This window comes from Diorhabda sublineata, chromosome 7 (assembly GCF_026230105.1).
Source record: "Diorhabda sublineata isolate icDioSubl1.1 chromosome 7, icDioSubl1.1, whole genome shotgun sequence".
NCBI classification, from domain to species: domain Eukaryota; kingdom Metazoa; phylum Arthropoda; class Insecta; order Coleoptera; family Chrysomelidae; genus Diorhabda; species Diorhabda sublineata.
The window spans coordinates 24,949,329-24,964,592 of record NC_079480.1 but is presented as its reverse complement, the minus strand read 5'-3'; the positions used below and the strand labels follow the sequence as shown (position 1 = coordinate 24,964,592).

The 15,264-nt window shown below is 31.9% G+C and overlaps 1 protein-coding gene across 8 annotated transcripts in view; it reads right to left on the bottom strand.

Moving 5' to 3' along the window:
- The window catches only part of LOC130446940 (teneurin-a), a 556,419-nt gene that overhangs the window by 304,749 nt on the left and 236,406 nt on the right, over positions 1–15,264 (bottom strand). For 7 of the 8 annotated variants that reach the window (XM_056783489.1, XM_056783488.1, XM_056783484.1 and 4 more), the window contains exon 1: positions 11,422–11,633. The exons of the other annotated variant lie outside the window; for it this stretch is intronic. The gene's annotated coding sequence lies outside the window, so the exon portion shown is untranslated. Of the gene's footprint in view, positions 1–11,421; positions 11,634–15,264 lie in introns of those variants that run through there. 8 annotated transcript variants of the gene reach the window in all.

Below are 15,264 nucleotides of genomic sequence, written 5' to 3'. Positions count from 1 at the left end.
AAACTCTCCAAACTTTATTATCCTTTCCGATTCTCTGAGCTCTATAAACGGTTTAAAACAAATATACTCCGCAAGCCCGTTGGTAATCAAAACGAAGAAAGAACTAGATGAGGGGAAAGGAAAAGACAAAAGGGTGTATTATATATATTGTAGAAGACATATAGACATTGTAGAAATGGAAAAATGTACCAATCACTTACATAATTGTAAAATTTGTGTAAATCTTGCTAATTCCAGTATCAAAAATACTTTTAGTAGTTTCTGTGAACGAGAAAATACGAAAAGATTGGATTTATCGAGAAAAATGTTCATTGTAAATCAAACAGAAAATACGGCCAAGGAAACAAGTAACAAAGGTTTCTGCCGTCTTCAGCCAGGTCCCATTGTTAACCCACTAACCCATATCTACTTTCTACAGTCTTATTTCATGGCATATCAACGAGAGTTGAGTTTTTCATTTAAGATAAATGAAAAAAGCAAACAAAACAAAACTATATGGTATAGACCGGGTATCAAGCAAGTACGAGCGTTGTTTACCCGATACTTTTTGTTAGTTCAAAGAAGTTCCATTTTATTTTGAAAATATTGTGAATGTTAGTCGTTAAGTTATAGATACGGATTCGATATATTATTAATTATGCTAGAGCTACAAAATACGGTGTAATAGTCCTGCCAGGTGTTATCAGTCCGTTACCATTTAGTCGCGCAGACTTAACTAAAAAAATCTCTAGAAATTACTTATAGCAAGAACGTTGACCAGATATTAGTGGTACAAAGATGGAGGTAGTTTTGTGAAAAACGATTTAGATGCTTAACTTTCAGTACCAGTCGAAATTGAACTTTCAGAGAACAGCAAAATTAATGAAATGATAAACCAGAAGATTCTCGACCCATCATCGTAAAATCGTCGAATTTAATGAATGTTCTATGTACGATAATTGAGAAGACATCGTAAAAGACGTTGTGTGAAAATTTTTCTGATCCAAAAGTTTCTATAGACAGAATCCGGTGTTTTATAGGCATACTTATTCTTAGTATGGACGATACATGAAAAATGGACTTGTTATCATCATCAACTTTATGCGCAGAGATCGTTTATTGAAAATTTCACATTTTATTCACTTTGCTACTCATTTAGATTTGGAAATCCGGAAATAGAATCTCTTCACTTACTTCCAACCTGAAAACAACCCATATTAGGACAAAAGTATGATCAACGCAGCTGTAAGCAATTTATTCGGGGTCTTTATGGTGTTAAAATGTGGTGCATTAACACAACTTCTGGAGAGGCTCGGTGATGTCTTGGGGATGTTTTTGAACAAGAGCGTCGGGACTTGATAAAATTGATTTTGAAACTATATAACTATAAAACATCTTGAAGGAATATGTAATAGGTTCTCCATAGCGCCAGGTTGGCAGAAAATATATCTTTCAGCACAACAACGATCCCAAGCATTCCTCGAAAGAATTGGTAAGGGAGAATGTACTGAAAGAAATTATTTGGCCGTCTCAGTCACCGTAACTCAACCCGATTGAATTTTTTAGGGATAAATTAGACAGGAAAGTCAGAAAATAGTTTCCTAGTTATCGAGAACCGTACGAGAGGGCAACGAAGTTAAAATGAGAATGTATTCGGATAACAAAGTCCTAAATTCTGTACCCCTGAATAAAACATATATCCTATCTCGGTATCCAGTCAAAACAATGAAAGTCTATCTAACAGACACAATAGAACTGACAATAGTAGTCAAGTATACCTACTTGAGGGACCGTACTAATCCCTACTACCATCATGTAGTAACGCGTATTGAAGAGCGCGGATATTTCACATTCATTCTTGTATTTCCCAAAGTGTCCTTCGATGAATAAAAAAAATGTAACAATTAAAGGCTGTAGTTTTGTGATTGTTATATTCTCATCTATAAACACGGGCGTAGCCAGGATTTAGTTTTGGGAGGGACAGTTTTGTTTGAAGTAAATAAAACAACAAAAATATACTTACATGAAATTTAATATCTATAGATTCATGAGAAAAATTACGACATGGGCCCAGCACCCGTCCAGAAACTTCTACAAATCTCCGCTCATTCCGACCGAGGAGCGTGGCGAATAATCGAGAAGCAACGCAAAGTTTCCTTACAATACAAAATAGGTCAGCTACTTGACTAGAGATGGCGTTACTATGCGCAACGTCCACTAGTTCGGCTGCAACTGCGTCTGCCTCTCGTCAAAAAATTGCGCTAGACGCTAATATATTTATTCAAATGTAATAATTTAACTCTCTTCACTCCTCCTATTTTTTCGGTATAATATTAGTTAATATTCTGCTTATTTCGGGAGGGGGAGGGGGTGTTTAACCCCCAAAATCCTCTCCTTTACTACACTCGTGTCTATATATATTATTTGAAATATAAATATCAAAATCGATCGACTTGTTTTTACTTATTGTGTATCATTTTAACTATTGGCCGGGCAAAAACTTTTAACCGCTGGTGTATATTATTTCTTGTGATGATGTTAAGTAAATACTATGATTCTTTTGACAACAGATTATTCTCCCATGGCCTTTTCTGGCTTGTTTATATCCTATTATTATATCAAGATATTTCTTTCGAAACAAAGAATAATGATCTTTCATATTTTGCTAGATATATATTTTACCCAAAGTTTTTTATTCTTTTCTCCAGGACTCCAGGTGATAGATACTTTAGATCTATTGGTAAATTTCATTAAGGATACTGTGGCTGATGGATTTGCTCCCATTTCATTTTTTTTTCATATTCACCAACTCTAATCGGTTCCAATATTCTTTAGTTTGTTTTAATACTAGTAACCTTTCATCAATTTTCATGCAAACTTCTCTGAATTTCTAATATGAAATTTTTTTAATCGGTATAATAAATTCTGCGAAGCAATCGATTCGAATGCAGTGAAAATAGATCGTTTTTGAATACAAACCGGGGTTTACCGCCAAATCGTAGACGCTCAAAAGTAATTATCCCACTAATTGAAAATTATTCCACCTTAATTGGCAAAATTACTCACCTAAGCATCGGGAAACTGTATCTAATGGTTCGATGGTAACTAAGCCATATCAATTCTTGTCTCAAGTGCCGGCAGAAGTGTGCGTAAGCACTTTCCGTACAGACTCAACATCTGCTGATACCGTAGGAATCTGTAATAGTAATTTAATCCTTTCCTCTCTCATACTTTATTCGAAAGGGTTGACTGCGATACTTTGGCAAATGATATATTTTATCACGTGGCTAGCCGCGCATACGATAAATACAATTTTTAACTTGTGCCAGACGAAAAATACGTTTTTACATCGTTAAAATTTTACACATTTATCAATAGTTATTTGTATGCCAAGGACTGAAAGTGCTAATTTGTTGAACTAGTCTGAAAATGGCGAGACGAGCGAAACGAGGCCAGCAACAGATGAGTCCAACAAAGTAGTATTTCAGCCGCGGCGTACACAACATTTTTTAGACGACGCATAAGAGTGTAACAAGAATTTCAATATATTTTATCTTGTCAAAGTTTTTGATTCTTTTGCAGTGCAGCCTTTGTTTTGGTTCTTCAGGAAATTGATGAGTTTTGGATATTTGTAGACTATAAAGTAGAACTTGTCCAGATTTCAGATTTTTCTGAAAAATAAGCAAGCACTACGTTTTCCGTTGTGTTTTTCGCTTTTTTCTGGTAATACCACCCAATAAAGAGTTCGTACTGTTTTCCGTACCTTGCACGAAATTTATCCGGCAACGAATTAAGAACGGCAGCATTGCTTTCTTCGGTGAGATCGGGTGGCGTGGATTCAAGTAACTCTTCATCGCTGATGTTTTCTTTTTCATCATCATTAATTGTTATTCATTAAGTTAAACAAAACTACGGATACTACAAATAATTTCAGAAAATTAAAAATTTGAGGTTATGCAAAATCATCGTGTCAACATCGTGAACTTGTCAACTATCAACATTGAAGAAGTGGCTAGAGTCACATTTGAAGTTGTCTGCTCCAGAGCGTCCCGAAAGTGTTTTGCAGTACGTGACTGTCACTTTCCCTACATGGAACACTCAAAAAGCAACTTTCGGTATGTAAATGGCGTTGTCTAAAAAAGACTATTGCAATACAACAGTTTATTACAGAGGGAATCTCAAAAGTAATGTCTGTATTCAATTCAAACATGCAATTTGTTAAAGTTGATCTTCAATTTTATAAGCAATTTGATTAGCAGCGCCGATATCTTTCGGAGATATTTTAATAAATGTATATATATATATATATATATATATATATATATATATATATATATATATATATATATATATATATATATATATTAATAGCTTGAGTGTTTGAATTATGGTCCATCATTTTCTATACATGACATCAGTCGTTGCAGGGTGGATAGGGCAGCAGTCTTAATTTCATCACGTGATTGGATGAAATGAATTGAATGTGTCTTATCGTGGGTCCATTGGTGTAAACGAGATCTTTTATGCGGCGCTACAAATAAAATTCTAAGCAAGTTTGTAGGTATGTAGATTTTGGGTTTCCAAATAAATAAATTTCCATCTTCAATCCACCTCCCAACTTCTATGTTCTATCCACCTATCAGGATATGATCCAAAAAATACCGAACCTATATGAAATAAAGTCCTCTATGTCAAGATGAATGGCTGAGGTTATATCTTCAACAAGAAGTAGCAATTCGTTTCTTTCAAAAAGTCTAAATATCTCTCTTCATTGATTTTTCAATGGAGAAAATGGTCCAATTATTTGTGCGCCTAGAATTCTGCACCAGACATATACAGACCAAGGACCTTGATGTTGGATCTCCTAGTTCGGACGGGGATTTATTTCCCACTCTTACATATTATGGCAGTTTACTCTACCATTACTATGAGTCGTAGTCTAATCTGTACACATAATTCGTGAATGTATTTTAGGATCGTCATGTATCAAATGTAATAACCAGATTTAATGATTCAGCCTTATATCAAAATCTCGAACATATAGACTCTAATGTAGGATCGTATGATATGGGTGAAATTTAAAATAGTACAATGACAACTATAATTTTTCGTTTGCAAAATATTATTACTTTTTATTATTCAACAGAACGTTCCTCAACATCCCGATAACCAGCGAACGACCTCTACCCCAAACATTAGACGAGAAGTCCAGGAAACTACCACCAATACCGAGGGTACCACCCACGATCTCTCAAAGCGTAGAAAACACCCCTGAGTCCAGGTAACTTTAGGTTCCTACAGAGAGGCGCGTGGGAGGACATTCGTTCTAGCTCAACATGTAATTTCGATTTTCGATATTTGAATGATAATTCAGTTTATATACAAGGTGTCCCACGACGAGTTAAAATTATCTGTATATGACAAAATACTCAAAATTCCTACGTTTGAGTTTTTTAATACGATCTTTCTAACTAAATTATTTTCAAAGATGGCCGGCTACTGGTTCTATCGGGAGTCGGCTGTAACTTTAGAAAGAACACCCTGTACATCAATACATTTTTGAAATCTACTTAAAATTTTAATATACTTTTGTCTGAAAATTTGTTTCGAAAAATGCATACTTTTCGAGTAGTTAATTTTTTTGTAAGAAATTTGACCGTCGGAAGCCCTTATAAATTATTTTTTGGGGATACCCTAAAAGATATGAAAATGTAAAAATGAATTTGCCCTATTTTCACCCCTGAATGCATTAAAATAGAAGAAACTGGGTGGTTCTATTTAAATAATGAAGAAATTTGATATTTATAAACTTTGATTACTTTTTATACACACCCTGTATATAATGAACAATTTTCCAACATAGATTCAAATACGTCTGACTTTGCTTCAAGCAACCGAACAGAAACCATTTTTATATCTTTAAGTGTATTCCCGTAAAAATAATTTATAAGGGTCTGCAACGGTCAAATTTTTACAAAAAAATTGATAACTCAAAAAGTATGCATTTTTCGAAAAAAGTTTGTAGACAAAAGTATAATAAAATTTTACGTAGATTTCAAAAATGTATTAATATACAGAGTGTTCTATCTAAAAATTTGTGAAGAGAAATAACAATATGTAGAATATATGAAACAATTCCTTCTGTAATCACATTGCTAATAATTCATATATTTTGTATCGTTCGCCAAAAACTCTCACAAACCACATCGAGTTTAAAAAAAGTCGGTTGAGCAGAACCGGACTTACAGGCATTTATCCTTAACAAGGTGCCCACTTTTCCCTACCTGTTATTTGAAGAGATTCGAGTAGAGAGTCATGTTTGATATCTGGTAGAATTATGAAGGTTTAGTGTACTTTGAAATCGTTCCAGATGATCGAGCTCTCAATCCCGAGGTATCAAGTGGACAAATATATGAGGAATAATCGAAAAAATATCCAGGTTCAGTTAACCAATAAATCATAAAACATAAAGTTGATGAAGGAAACGAACTAGCTATACACAAATGAGAATTTTGAAATTATTACATTTTTCTGACACATAATCTTTCGTTTTTCCTATGATTTATGTCACAAGTGGGATGATTACGGAATATTGACTCTTTTTTAATACATCGTACCTTTTTCGTTAGTCAATTTTCATTATTAATTTCTCTGTATGTAACAAAATGTCTGAGATAACGAATTTAATCTGATCGCAGGAACTTTTATAATGATCACCTTTGTGAAGTGTACCAATAATTTCATTTCGCAAATTTCCATCCCTTTGAAGTCTGGAACTTGTAATAGGATAGCGAACGCTAGCCAGGAGAGAGATTCTTTTAAATCGAATTCATGTACCTTCTATACTTTTTTTCATTTATCTCACTTAATTGAGAAACATTTATTTTTATCAAATTTTAGCTGAATATTCATTTAGTATTACGACGGTTATGATATACACTGTGTCTAATTAAAACATTAAAACCCAGAACTTTTTTTTCTCAACAATACATTACCCTTATGGTGAGATTACGAATTTATCGTTATTATTTTTTAAATGTGAGAGCTTCAGCTGTTTGAATACAGAAAGTCAAGTATGATCAACATATCCCATAGATGAGGTAAGTTGAACATGGGTTGAATTGACGTTGATCAGATTCAATCCATACTAAAAAAAGGGAAAAAGACGGTTCTCAATAACTACCATCCGATTTCTTCAGTCCCAGCCAGTGCCAAGGTCATGGAGTCGTTAATCAGCAAATCTTGAGTCTGCTAACAATATTAGGATCATCAATACGGCTTCCATAGATAAACTAGGAACTATCAGGTCTATGTCACTAACGTATGGAGTGAATCTATAGAGAAATATGTGGAATCTAAATCAATCGCATATGCACATCGACGGGCATATTTTTTTATGAAAAAATTTAAGTTAGTTGACACCTTTAACTAGTTATATAACATTTGGTACCTTAAAATTAAGATTACATCATTGTATCATCTGTTCATCTGGTTTATTCCGCTGTTTCAAGGGAATCAATTTGAAGCAAGTTGTCTGAAGAACTACGACAAAACCTCTGCTCCATTTTTAGCAATAGATCAACTCTTTGTCGTCAAAATAGCACTTTAGCCAGTAGCTTTTGTCAAATAGGCCGGCCGCTCTCCTACACAATCGGCGCTGATGACGTATTACCTATTTGAAACGGATCTCGGGCGATATAACATATATCCAAACTCCCAAACTGTTTAAGTCTGTTAATACTAATCCTATCGACTTGAAATAAAAGCAATTATTCTTGTAATATGAGTTCTATTTATTTTATACTTCTGCCAACTTTGTCAAACCCAATGAACCATCAAATATGACTCCTAGGTAATTATATTCAGTCACACATTCAAAACTTTGGTTTTTTACTTTGATATGAATATTGTTTTGAAATTAAATGATTTATAGTCATGAATTAATACTATTCGCCATAAATTTTATTATTTCGATTCAATTTGTTGAAATATTTTGATTCATACTTGGAAAGTTGTCGATTTGAAATACTTTTGTATACGTAACAAATAATCTTTATCAAATCATATTTATACGCGAAATAAAACTACGGTATTTATATTATATTTCACGAAGCGAATAACCTACTTAACTTCATATTTTTAATTGAAACACAATGATTAGCGAAATTTGTGAAACCTCTATAAAATCACTTTTTATTGTATCAATTTTTTATCAGGTTGTTTCGAATTTGCTTTAATCCCAGTACAGTAAAAAAGGATGAGCAATAAATTATGCGCAATAAAAGCCTCCGGTCCCAAGTTAAAGAGGAATAGCAAATCGACCAATCGCTTTGACGAAATACGTTTCACATAAAATTTTCTTTATTTATTCAAATAAGATAGCTCTATAAAAAAAACATTACACTCGTATTATCTTGGTTATTACATTCATGTTATGGATATTGTAAAAGATAAAATTTTGTCAATTTTCAAACGTTGAAAACGACATTTAACACAGATATAAATAATGCCAGTCATTCCACGAATATCCAACTTCTTGCACACATAATAGTTGATTGCCTCATTGATTGGATAGATGTGGAATCAACCAAATTTACATTTTTCCATTCAATCATCAACAGAAATGAAAACAAAATTCAATGATTCCGTCAGTAGACAATAGAGATCTAATTTAAATATCGCAATGGGGAATTACATTCAGTCCGCCAATCAAATCTGTTTTATTAGCTGTTCGTTTGACGATCAAATAACTATTTGGTTAATAAATTAGAAAGACCCAAGTGGGTATATATGAAGGACCCATCTAGAGAAAATTAGAAGCTGAAATTTGATTGAATAAATGTTTTTCCACTTGATACGATGAAGATAATAAACTAAAATTTACTAATTTCGTGATCTCAATAACTGTTTTATACAGGATGCTTAAAAAAAGGTTATACCGTTTCTTATGATAGATAAAAAACTGAAAAATATTTGGGGTTTGCTCAGAAGAATATGTTCATAAGATTGTAGAATTTTTTTGTGACGATAAAACTTATCCCTGTTTCCCTCTCTATTTTTTTTTGTAGCAGCTCTAGTCTCGTTAATAGAAACTTATGAATGAAGTATTATAGCATCGTGAATAAATTTAACCAAATAATTTTTGATTTTTCGTGTATAATTAATACATACGTGACTTTATGTATATGCACTCTATATTATAGCGAGTAGGTTTTCAATTTATTGTGAAAAACAAACCCGAACTAACATACAGAATGCAATTACAGTAACTTCGTTAGCGCAAACCCCGTCACGGTAATTCCCTTTTTCCCTTTATACATATTTTAATCTCATATGCAATTGATATTAATTATGTATCAGTTTTCGTGAATTTGTAATTTATAGTTTAATTAACAACATGTCCGCAACGGGAACAACCGACGCAACGACAAACAAAAATAGTAGATCAGTAAATTGACGAATTTGATCAATAATGTCGAAGTAGATGTTTCATACTTGCATCGGTAAAAGTTTGCAGCAGTCGGTTTAAGCATAAACTGTTGAATAGACTGTTGACGACAATAGCGAGGGAATTAATATAACTTCACAATTCTATGATATTCAGTAAAACTTCTATGTTGTAAATTAACGCTTCAATAACCATAATACGGTTGATCAGAAATCATTCTATTTTGCTCCATAAAAAGTGTAAGACAATCTTGAGTCCATTGCTTTTTGACATATTCGTTGACCATATAATGAATATCTACAACTTCAACTCAAAAATTGTTAGTTAGATATAACTTGTACTTGTACAGAGTGAAAACTCGGATTAAAATTCCAAGATGTTCAGAAAAAATCCTCTAACAACACATTAGATCAGTTTGATATGAAAATAACGACTGAAGCTATAGCACTAAAATAACAAACAATAAATAAAGAAATAGAAGAATACAGGATTGAAACGATGAGCACAATCAAACACCTTGGAACACAAATAGAAGATTTAGACAATGAAGACTCAAAGAATTGAGAAGGGACTAAATACAATTTCAATGTCCTTCTAGCTTTTCAGTGAAATAGAGGCATTCAGATCTTGTACTGTAAATTCTACGGAATATGTAGAAAATATATGATTAATATTTATTATTAGCAGATTCCTTGAAGCATAATCATCAAGAATTTTTGTCTACCGTTCATTCAATCACTGGAAAAAGATTTATCAGAATATTTCAGGAAAGTCAGGAAATATTAGATTACTGTAAGTTGTTAGTGATGGGTGGAATCTAAAATTGTACAATCACACTATAATTTTTCGTTTGCTTTATTTCGTTTCGTATTTCGTTATTCCTTTTTACTATTCAACAAAATGTTCCTCAACATCCCGATACCCGGCGAACGGCCTCTACCCCAACCATTAGACGAGAAGTCCAGGAAACTACCACCAATACCGAGGGTACCACCCACGATCTCTCAAAGCGTAGAAAACACCCTTGAGTCCGGGTAACTTTAGGTTCCTACAGAGAGGAGCGTGGGAGGACACTCGTTCCAGCTCAACATGTAATTTCGATTTTCGATATTTGAATGATAATTTAGTTTATATTCAGGGCGTCCCACGACGAGTTAAAACTATCTGTATATGACAAAATACTTATAGTAAAATCATGAAAATTGCTACGTTTGGGTTTTCTAATACGATCTTTCTAACTAAATTATTTCCAAAGATGGCCGACTACTGGTTCTATCGGGAGTCGACTGGAAATTTAGAAAGAACACCCTGTATATCAATACATTTTTGAAATCTACTTAAAATTTTAATATACTTTTGCCTGAAAATTTGTTTAGAAAAATGCATACTTTTCGAGTAATTAATTTTTGCCTACCGTTCATTCAATCACTGGAAAAAGATTTATCAGAATATTTCAGGAAAGTCAGGAAATATTAGATTACTGTAAGTTGTTAGTGATCGTGTTAATTGAAAAAATACGACTGATTTTGAAAATATGGATTGGAGAACCCTCACCTTCAATCAACAGATGGCGGCTCTGCCACAACACATTAATACAAATGTTCTATACGTAGGTTTTTTTAAATAAATTGAAAGGAATTGTATTTTTGTGAATACAAAATATATACTAATACTATTGGTGCTTTTTTTATTTTTCTGTGTATATATATGCGCATATTTCATCAAAATCCCCTTCTTTCTTCACTATGTTATCAGAAAAAAATTCAAATATGAGTCAGGAAATGGATGTTAAACAACATAACCATTTCTTTCTGAAACTCTTTCAATAAGTTAACAATAATATTCATTATTTCTTTTTTATTTATTTCTTAAAAACACTTTTTGAATGGCTTATAATATTTCGATATCTTTAACATTGTTAATTTTTATTCCAAATTTCGCTCTATAATTTCAAAACATAATTAATCCTTAAGAACAGATAAAAATGTACTTACAAGTGATTCAAGAGCTGAAAAATCTCGTATTATGATATGCAAGCAGCTACCGCAATCTTTTGGTCAAGCCAGGTTCTTATGGGACCATCCTCTTAGTACATAACTTAGACCATGCACTAATATGTGATGTGCGGATCCGATTATAGATATGAAACAACTTAACAAATGTCTGTCGAAGATTTATCACGCAAAGCAAAACGAATATTTAATTATAAAATAGCAGCGCATATAAAGCAGTGTAATCAATTTGTTACCATTTTATATATTTTCAGAAATGTGCATTTACAAAAAATATATGATTATGATATCTATTTTCACACTATAAGGTCATAAAGTCTTATTACTTGAGTATATTTATCGCGTTTGAATGAATTTTATTGAAATATGTTGCATCTATTTCAGCACAATAAAATTTAGTTCAATCTGTAGCTATAAAGATTATCAAAACGAATATTTCTTCACGAGAGTTTCTCTGCAATGCAAATATATTAGAGCAATGCTTGAACGATTTTCTGGGAGAAGTAAAAGGAGTTACGACCACCATATGGTTTTATTTTCGTGTTTATTATCACCTTATCATATTTCGTTTTCCAATGCCATTAATTTTTATCTTTTTTCTCAAACAAGTAATAAAAAAACACGCCGAAACGCCTTTTTATATCCAGAGCGGCAGTGGCGGAGACTAATTACTTTAGCTATAAACCTTATTTGGAGGTTTTTAATAAGTGTCTGCAGAAACTTATCAATTTGATAAATTTTTTTTAAGTCTCACATCATTAATTGCCGAAAACTGGGAAAAACAAGTTTATTCAATTTTTCCTGTTAAATCTGTGTTTACCTACACATATAGAAGATTGTCCTTTCAAAATATTTTTTGTTAAACTGATTCAACCTGAAATCTGACCTACTATACTCCAATGATTCGTCCCAATGAATGTGTAATGTTACAAATAAAAACAGACGATGAACTATGGAGAAGAAGGAGAAGACACATAAGATAGAACTAGAAGGATCAAACATGGAACAGGTCAAAAGCTTCAAATACCTCGGCATGACATTAACACAAGATAGAAGATTGAAACAAGAGATAAACGGAAAAACTGAAACAGTTGAGTTATGATGAGACGCAATTATAACACATTTTTAGTCAAAAAGGAAATACCAGAACAAATTTAAATGGAAATATACAAAATAGTAGCCAAAACCATATTGTCATACGAATCAGATACATGCACATTCACACAGCAACAAAAATTCAAAATACAAAGTACAGAAATGAGATTTATGAGAAAATTAGATAATAAATCATGAATCGACGAAAAAAGTATAAAATCATCAGAGAAAATTTGGATTCAATATTAATTTAAAACAAAGTTGAATAGGTACAATTAAGATGGTTTAATTATCTTTTGAGAATAGAAGAACTATTAATACGGATGATATATAGCAAGACATAAAAAGGAGAAGATGGAAAGAAGAAATCAAGAAAATCGAGGTATAATACGACAAGAAACAAAACAAAGGCACAGGATAAGAAAGAAAGGAATTTGCTGTGAAAAATGACTCAACAGCATACTTTAAACTCGAAAAGGAGATGCTTCAGGATTGAATGTATGTTATGAATAATTAATGACACGATTTGAAATGTTGCATAAGATTTAATCAAAGAAAAATTTAATTTAAAAACAACATTCAACCTAAGACATATTGCTATCGAGAATTTGGTGTTCAGTATAGACCGTTTCAAATGATTTCTTTATTCTGTTTGAAAATGCACGTAGAAGTTCAAACCCGTGAAAATTACTGAAGATTAATAATTGATAATAGAATATGGATAAATACTTTGAGATTGGGGTAAGTCATTAAGTTTTCAATTGAACAAAAACGCTTGAAATTGGATGAACGTAGTGTTGTTGTCCTATTTTTTCACTGTTCTAAAGATTAATCTGGTCAAGAAATTAATTTTTTACTCCCCATGATCTTTCAACTTCTCAAAAAATTTACCCCCCCAATGTATATACATATCTCAAAGATATTGGAGTCAACTCCCTTGGTTGTTACTACTTTATTAATTTAGTTTTAGAACCTTTTTTGACATCTTCCAATTAAACTTCCACAGACTCCATTTTCTCACGTTTCATAAGCATATATTAGTTTGATCTTCGAATTTCATTAAACTTGTTATTCCAGCAGAAAATTACGACTCAAATTTGCTTAAACAGAAAAGGTGATTTAACAACAAAAGATTGTAACTGAATATTCAGTGCTCTATAAATCAAATGATTTCTTCATTTTGTTTTACAATACCACAAACCACTGAAGCTGTATGATTATGATTATGAGTCAATATGTTTCCAATCCAATCGAGCAGAAACGAATTAAACTGGATCAAACGTGTTTTGGAATTTTTTTTCACGTATCGTTATTTTCTATATCAATTGATCCTTCATCAGCTTTAATAAATGTCTACTATATATTTATATTTCAAAGAGATTGAAGTTAACCCTTGATTAATACTGCTTTACTTATTTTGTTTAGAGGCCAATTGTGAAACTCTTCCAATAAGTTAACAATAATATCTTAATTATTTCTTTTTTTTTTCTATTTCTTAAAAACTCTTTTTGAATGGCTTTGAAGCAAAGCAAAGAGAGGAACTTCCATAACATCACAAATCTGTGGATCAGATAATCAAACTAATTGGATTTCGATATCTTCAACATTGTTAATTTTTATTCCAAATTTCGCTCTATAATTTCAAAACATTATTCATCATTAAAAACAGATAAAAATGTACTTGTACATACAAGTGATTCGAGAGCTGAAAAATCTCGTGTTATGATATGCAATTGTTTTCGTATCTTCGACTTCTTTATCTCTAGACTTTGATCTCTCACATTGCTTTTCTCCTAGCAAATAACGTGTTCCAAATTTGATTTGTGGTTAGAGTCCATATTCATTGAAAAATTCTACCGAAAATTTACGTAAACTCAATCTTCATATTCTGTAGAGTAATGATTCATAAAATGTTCAAAGGAAAATTCATACTTTCTCATAAATTTTTTGTTTGTTAACAAACCGTGACTAAATCCTATAGTAACATAACATTCATTCTTTTATTTATTTTATCGAGATATAAAATTCAGTAAATGAGAATATATAGTGCAAGGGAGAAAATGAATTTAGAAGTTTCAGTGACTAGAAATCCGACTCGAATCTTCTTCTTTTCTTAGTATTCGCCCAATTAAAAGTATTGATTTACTTCTAATTGCTACCAGTCTCAATACTATTTGAAAAAATAAAGTTATTACAATACTTTGATAAATATGATAGATTACAACACAACAGAACTTGAATATTTGTTTTTCCTCTCATAGTTCCTCTATAATGTAATTTAGAAAGAGCTACTACTTGCTCTAAATTCTATAGGGTCCCTTCCGTAAATTTGGACATAAATTTGATAAACAAGAATTTGTAATTGCTTAGGGTCAACATACCTCAACTCAGTATCATACAGGCTCTAATTCACCATTATTTAACTGGTTAGTAAATACTGATCATTCTATTTTTGTTTTAAGAAGAATGTTTTTCATGATAACTTACTTAAATTCAGATTTTGACAAATTCATATTAATCTAAAAATAATCTATTGTATCAACCTATAACTCGAAGTTGACATTCTGTTTTTATTATATTTCAACTATAGGTACTAATTATCATTTATTCTTGCCATGAGTTGCTCCGGAAATGACCGTCGAACTTTATTTCACTTTGCATGAGGAAATTATTAAATCGATTAGATAGTTATTGCTCAGAGGTCGTTTTTTTTTAGTAATAAATCACTTT